Genomic DNA, 6,773 nt, shown 5'->3' on the forward strand with positions numbered 1-6,773 from the left:
AATTGAGAGGGAGGTGTAGCATTTACGCAAGCGGGTGGATAATTCTTTCCCCTTCCCCACCATTCATAATTACAGTGGTACCTCAGGTTACATACGCTTCAGGTTACATACGCTTCAGGTTACATACTCCACTAACTCAGAAATAGTGCTTCAGGTTAATAACTTTGCTTCAGCATGAGAACAGAAATCGTGCTCCGGTGGTACAGCGGCAGCAGGAGGCCCCATTAGCTAAAGTGGTGCTTCAGGTTAAGAACAGTTTCAGGTTAAGAACAGACCTCCGGAATGAATTAAATACTTAACCTGAGGTACCACTGTATTGAAAAAGTCTGCCATGGCTTCTTCTCTTCGCCCCCACCTCCAAATGTCTGGCTTGGGGGTGGCACCTCCAGTCTTTTTTGCCGATGGGAAACTTCTCATCTTCTTCTTTTTCTCATCCAGGGAGTGCCTCCCCCTTCTGGCTTATTGGGGCTGTGGGGTGTGAGAGGGTGGCAGGAGGGCTGCCGGCCATTTCTGACACCTCTGCCTTTTTATGGCGGTGAGAATCGCTGTTGCCTGCCGTTTCCCACAAGCTGGTCACCATCTTACAATCTCTAGGGCCACAATAAAAAGTCGTAAAAGGCCTGTTGTGTGTCCCCACCCCCTCAGATTCCCTCCAGCCACCCCAGGGAATTTCAGAGCAAACGCCCATCCCTTAAATGTTCCGTCCAAGTGAGCGTGTCTACCTGTAGTTCTAAAAAAATTAAAACAGAAAAATATAGCGGCCCACCTAGACCAGCCTCCTGTTCGCCAGGTGCCCAAATGGGAAACCCACGAGCAGAATTCGAACACAAGACCCCCTCTCCCCTCCTGCGGTTTCCAACAACAAGCCTTTACTGCCTTGCAGCTGTGTAGGCAGAGCGTAGTCATTCTGGCGAGTAGCGATCAATAGCTTCCTCCTCCATGAATTTCCCCAGTCCTCTTTTAACACAATCTTACCTAGTGGGCATCACGGCTTCCTGTGGCAGGGAGTTCCATAGTATATGTGTATATTATATGTGTATATGTGTGTGTGTGTGTGTGTGTGTGTGTGTGTGTGTGTGTGTATGAGAACCATGTTTGCACCACCTTGTGTTCATTGGAGATAAAGGAAGTAAATAAATACCTGTAGAGGTAGGATGAGTTTTGAGAATGTTTGTATGTATGAGTGTCTAGAGTCATATAATCATAGAGTTGGAAAGGACAATGGCGCTCATCTCATCCACTCCCTTGTTGAAGGCAGGATGTGACCGTAGCACCCCTGGCAGGCGGTTGTTCGCCCTCTGCTTAAATAAAATGCAGAAGGCAGAGAGAACAAAGTATATCCCACACTGAACTCCCTGGAGGAAAATGTGGGGTTTAAATTCAATAATAAAATAACATGTGTACGTTAAAAATAAAGACCCGGGTGCCTGCCCAGTTACTCTGGAATAACTTCCCCACACTTTAAAAACCCTGCCTTCACCCTTCAATCTTTGTGTGTCAGGCAGAAATCTGGCAGGTGAAGCTTTCCCCATCTCTGTGCCCTAGGGAAAACGGTACCTGCTGCTGGACTGAGTGCCTGACGTGCTATGAAAAGGCACCAGGAAAAAAGGGGGGCAAACTGGATTTAGGGGGCTGCACGCACATGTCTCCATAATCATTCTTCTCCTTTGGCAATCACTCGTAGCTGAGTAAGATTGTCTTCCATAAACACGGTTTTAACAATGAGTCCATAAGTGACTGTGGAGGCCAATTCTGGACCCACATGTCCTTCCACAGTGGAGACATTGGTTTCCTGGCGGGAGTTGATCACCATGTGGATTTGCCAAGCATGCCTTCCTCTTAGCACGCTTCTCCCTTGCATCCTGAGTTTGAGTGTCTTCAAACCACCACAACACCTTTGGGAAAGGCTGTTCTCCAACTGGAGCTCTTGCAGGCCTGTGTTTCCCAGTTGTCGGTGTTTATACTACATTTTTTTAGATTTGCCTTGAGAGAGTCTTTAAACCTCTTTTGTTGACCACCAGCATTACGCTTTCCATTTTTAAGTTGGGAATAGAGCAGTTGCTTTGGAAGACGATCATCAGGCACCCGCACAACATGACCAGTCCAACGAAGTGGATGTTGAAGAATCATCGCTTTGACACTGGTGATCTTTGCTTCTTCCGGTACACTGGTATTAGTTGTCATAGCCATACTAATTTAAGTGGAAGGCTGTTGACTGACAATAACTGAGGTCCTGACCTTGGATTAAATGGCAGGGAACTGCTTCCACTCTCCACAACTCAACTTGTTTGATGCTGGGTTGGGGGGAAGGATAAAATATGCAAGTCTGGGGGGTCTTTGTTACCCAAATGATGGAGAGGGAGCCTCTATAAATTAGATACTGTGTCTGCATAATCCCTGCGGTAATTGAGCCCCAGACATTAGTAAATGAATGGACTTTCCCCAGGGGTTAGCTAAATTAAAGGGGGGGCACCTCCATTGATCTAAACTGACTCATTTCAGGCGGAGTTTTTAAGTTAACGTCGCTGCTGAATAATGCTTTGGTCCCAGTGGAAACGGCATTGTTGTTGTTGTTATATGGTGGACTTGCAAAGAGGTAAAGGCTTTCTGGGAAATGGTATATAATGAGTTAAAGAAAGTGTTGAAAGATACTTTTGTTAAAAAGCCAAAAGCCTTTCTACTGGGTATAGTGGGTGAAGAGATACCAAGGGAAGATAAAATACTGTTTACGTATGCAAAAATGGTGGCAAGAATTATTTTAGCCCCAAAACGGAAACAACAAGAAGGACCAATGAAAGAAGATTGGCAGACGAAGATGATGGACTTTGCAGAACTGGTGAAGCTGGCAGGAAAAATCCTGGATGCTTGCTGGGATTGTGTGGGGTGGTAAGGTAAAGGTAAAGGTGCCCCTGCCCGTACGGGTCAGTCTTGCCAGACTCTAGGGTTGTGCGCTCATCTCCCTCTATAGGCCGGGAGCCAGCGCTGTCCGCAGACACTTCCGGGTCACGTGGCCAGCGTGACAAGCTGCATCTGGCGAGCCAGCGCAGCACACGGAAAGCCGTTTACCTTCCCGCTGGTAAGCGGTCCCTATTTATCTACTTGCACCCGGGGGTGCTTTCGAACTGCTAGGTTGGCAGGCGCTGGGACCGAACAACGGGAGCGCACCCCGCCACGGGGATTCGAACCGCCGACCATGTGATCGGCAAGTGGGGTGGTAGCAGGGCATAAATTCAATTCAGTTTCCATTTAAAGACAGACTCACTTAATTGGCACTTTCTGAAAAGAACCGTGAATCGATGCTTTGCGTTCCTTCTTATTTCTTGTTTTCCTCCCCTAAAAACTAGGTGTGTCCAATCGTCCGGTGCATCTAATAGAGCGAAAAATACAGTCATTTACATAGATAGATAGATAGATAGATAGATAGATAGATAGATAGACAGATACACACACACACACACAACAGATAAAAGCATTAGAATGATAAGACACATGGATCCATTCCAAATGGAGCAGAACTCTATAAATGCAAAAAGAGGTCGATCCCAGAAAACTAAACTCTTCACCTGTCAAAGGAGGCCAGGGGGATAAAGAGGCGCGTCTTCAGCATTTCAGAGAAATCTGTACCATAGAACTCTGTTTAGCTGTCTTCCTGCTAATTTCTGTCAAACTGTTTAAAAGCAGCTTTATTTTTATTTTTTATTTTGTTTTAGTAATTGTTGATGTTGCTGCATTGGGTCAGCTTCGATTATTTTGGATCAGCTTTGGCCATCCTGATGCCCTTCAGAGGTTCATCGAATAGATTCATAGAATTGTCGAGATGGAAGGGATCCCCCAGAGGTCATCTAATCCAACCCCCTGCTATGCAGTGATCTTTTGCTCAACGCGGGGCTCGAACCCACGGCCCTGACATTAAGAGTCCCATGCCCATCAGCCCGGGCAAAAGGCTGCTTCAGGTGGCTTTGTTCTGTGTGCTCTGTAGAATATTGTGGGCTGCCTTTGGTGGGCTTTGCCTATAAAAAGGTAAAGGTAAAGGGACCCCTGACCATTAGGTCCAGTCGTGGATGACTCTGGGGTTGCGGCGCTCATCTTGCTTTATTGGCCGAGGGAGCCGGCGTACAGCTTCCAGGTCACGTGACCAGCATGACTAAGCCGCTTCTGGCGAACTAGAGCAGTGCACGGAAACGCTGTTTACCTTCCCGCCGGAGTGGTATTTATTTATCTACTTGCACTTTGACGTGCTTCCGAACTGCTAGGTGGGCAGGAGCTGGGACCGAGCAACAGGAGCTCACCCCGTCACGGGGATTCGAACTGCTGACCTTCTAATCGGCAAGTCCTAGGCTCTGTGGTTTAACCCACAGCGCCACCCGCGTCCCATCTATAAAAAAGGGGCATATAAATTGTACAATGTCATATAAAGAAAGAAAGAAAGAAAGAAAGAAAGAAAGAAAGAAAGAAAGAAAGAAAGAAAGAAAGAAAGAAAGAAAGAAAGAAAACAAGTAAGACAGCTTGGTTGAGAGATATCAGGTTGAACACTGGTGCCAAATTCCCTGGTGGTCTAGTGGTTAGGATTCGGCGCTCTCACCGCCGCGGCCCGGGTTCGATTCCTGGTCAGGGAATGTGTTTTGCCTTCAAAATGAACTGGGTGCAGGTTTTGCCCAAATATATATGCTTTATGTTTGAAAATACAGTACCTCAGGTTAAGTATTTAATTCGTTCCGGAGGCCTGTTCTTAACCTGAAACTGTTCTTAACCTGAAGCACCACTTTAGCTAATGGGGCCTCCTGCTGCCACCGCGCCGCTGGAGCACGTTTTCTGTTCTCATCCTGAAGCAAAGTTCTTAACCTGAAGCACTATTTCTGGGTTAACGGAGTCTGTAACCTGAAGCGTATGTAACCCGAGGTACCACTGTAGGTTTCTTCTGAGAACCAGTGTGGCATATAACAGTTACAGTGTTGGACACTAGGGTGTAAAAGCTATAAATATGGTGAGTTTTGTGCGTGCGTTTTAGAGTCATATAATTGCAGAGTTGTAAAGGACATTGGAGCTCATCTCACTCAGTCCCTTGCTGAGGGCAGGATGCGACCCTTAGCACCTCTGGCAGATGGTTGTCTAAGCCAGGGGTCGGCAAACTTTTTCAGCAGGGGGCCAGTCCACTGCCCCTCAGACCTTGTGGGGGTCCAGACTATATTTTGAGGGGGGGGAGAGACCGAATTCTTATGTCCCACAAATAACCCAGAGATGTATTTTAAATAAAAGGACACATTCTACTCATGTAAAAACACCAGGCAGGTCCCACACATAACCCAGAGATGCATTTTAAGTAAAAGGGCACATTCTACTCAGGTAAAAACATGCTGATTCCTGGACCGTCGGCAGGCCGGATTGAGAAGGCGATTGGGCCGGATCTGGCCCCCAGGCCTTAGTTTGCCTACCCATGGTCTAAGCTCCGCCTCTTGGTTTAGCCAGGATTAAACTGGGGAAGAGGTTAACCACTTTTAAGTCCTTGAAGGTGGGATCTAAATGTAAGGAAAGGAAAGGCAGTGGAAGGAAGGAAGTCCTACTCAGAAGAGACCCACTGAACAAAACCACCTTAAGTCCATTGATTTCATTGGGTGTGCAGAGAATATGACTTAGAATTCATGGTGTCTTTGTAACGTGTATCAATAGACTCTCCAAATAGAAAATGTCATAAAAACGAAGAGTTCATGGTTCAGAATGGACTCTCCTACCTTAGAGGTTTTTACCTTAGAGGAATCCTTTAGCTGTGATTCCGGCATTGTAGCGTGTTGGACTAGATGGCCCCTGGGGTCCCCTCCAACTCTTGAATATCAGGGCTCAAGCCCCTTGATCGCCTGGTCGTTTGAAGAAGAGCTGGCAAAAAAATTAAAAAAATAGAAGTTGATGAACCATGCAGAACTGGCAAATTTATGACAGATAAATTAAGAGAAAAAGGACGACAGTGACTTTGAAAAAGAATGGGAACCATTTATATTAGACTCATAGCTGTCAATGTTTCCCTTTTTTAAAGGGAAATTCCCTTATTCCAAATAGGATTCCTCGCAAGAAAAGGGAAAACTTGACAGCTATGACTTGATGGCAGGATTTAAAGAAACATTCACATTATTAGCATTAGAAAATGTTTAGAAAATAGGGAAATATTATAATGTATTTAAATTTATTTTTATGTTTTGAGGCTTGATGTTATGTTATTAATAACTTTTTTCTTGTTAGGAGATAGCGAAGTGGGTGAAAAGAGAAACAAACCAGAAATTGGGGGAAGCCCTGGAGAGGAGGGAGGGAGGAATATATAGTGAACGTTAAGAAATTGAGATGTATGTAATGAATGAAAAAGAAAAATGTAATTTTTAAATTTATTTTTTAACTTCCCGAAAGTGGCTCCTCTCCTGGGTACCTGCAATACATTATAGTGTATTTAATTTTATTTTTATGTTTTTTAGGCTTGATGTTATGTTATGAATAACTTTTTCCTGTTAGGAGATAGCAAAGCGGGTGAAAAGAGAAACAAACCAGAAATTGGGGGAAGGCCTGGAGAGGAGGGAGGAAGGAATATTAAGAAATTGAGATGTATGTAATGACTGAAAAAGTAAAATGAATATATATTTTAAGAAAAACTTCCCCAACGTGGTTCCAGGCATCTCCTCTCCTGGGTACCTGCTAGGTTTTCCCTAGCAGTAGAATTTAAAAGATCTATAGAAGGGTTCCTCTTCTCTTCAACTCAGAAAGAGATAAGGAAATGTGGAGGAGAATCTCCC

This window comes from Podarcis melisellensis (assembly GCF_964234715.1).
Source record: "Podarcis melisellensis genome assembly, chromosome: 13".
NCBI classification, from domain to species: Eukaryota; Metazoa; Chordata; class Lepidosauria; order Squamata; family Lacertidae; genus Podarcis; species Podarcis melisellensis.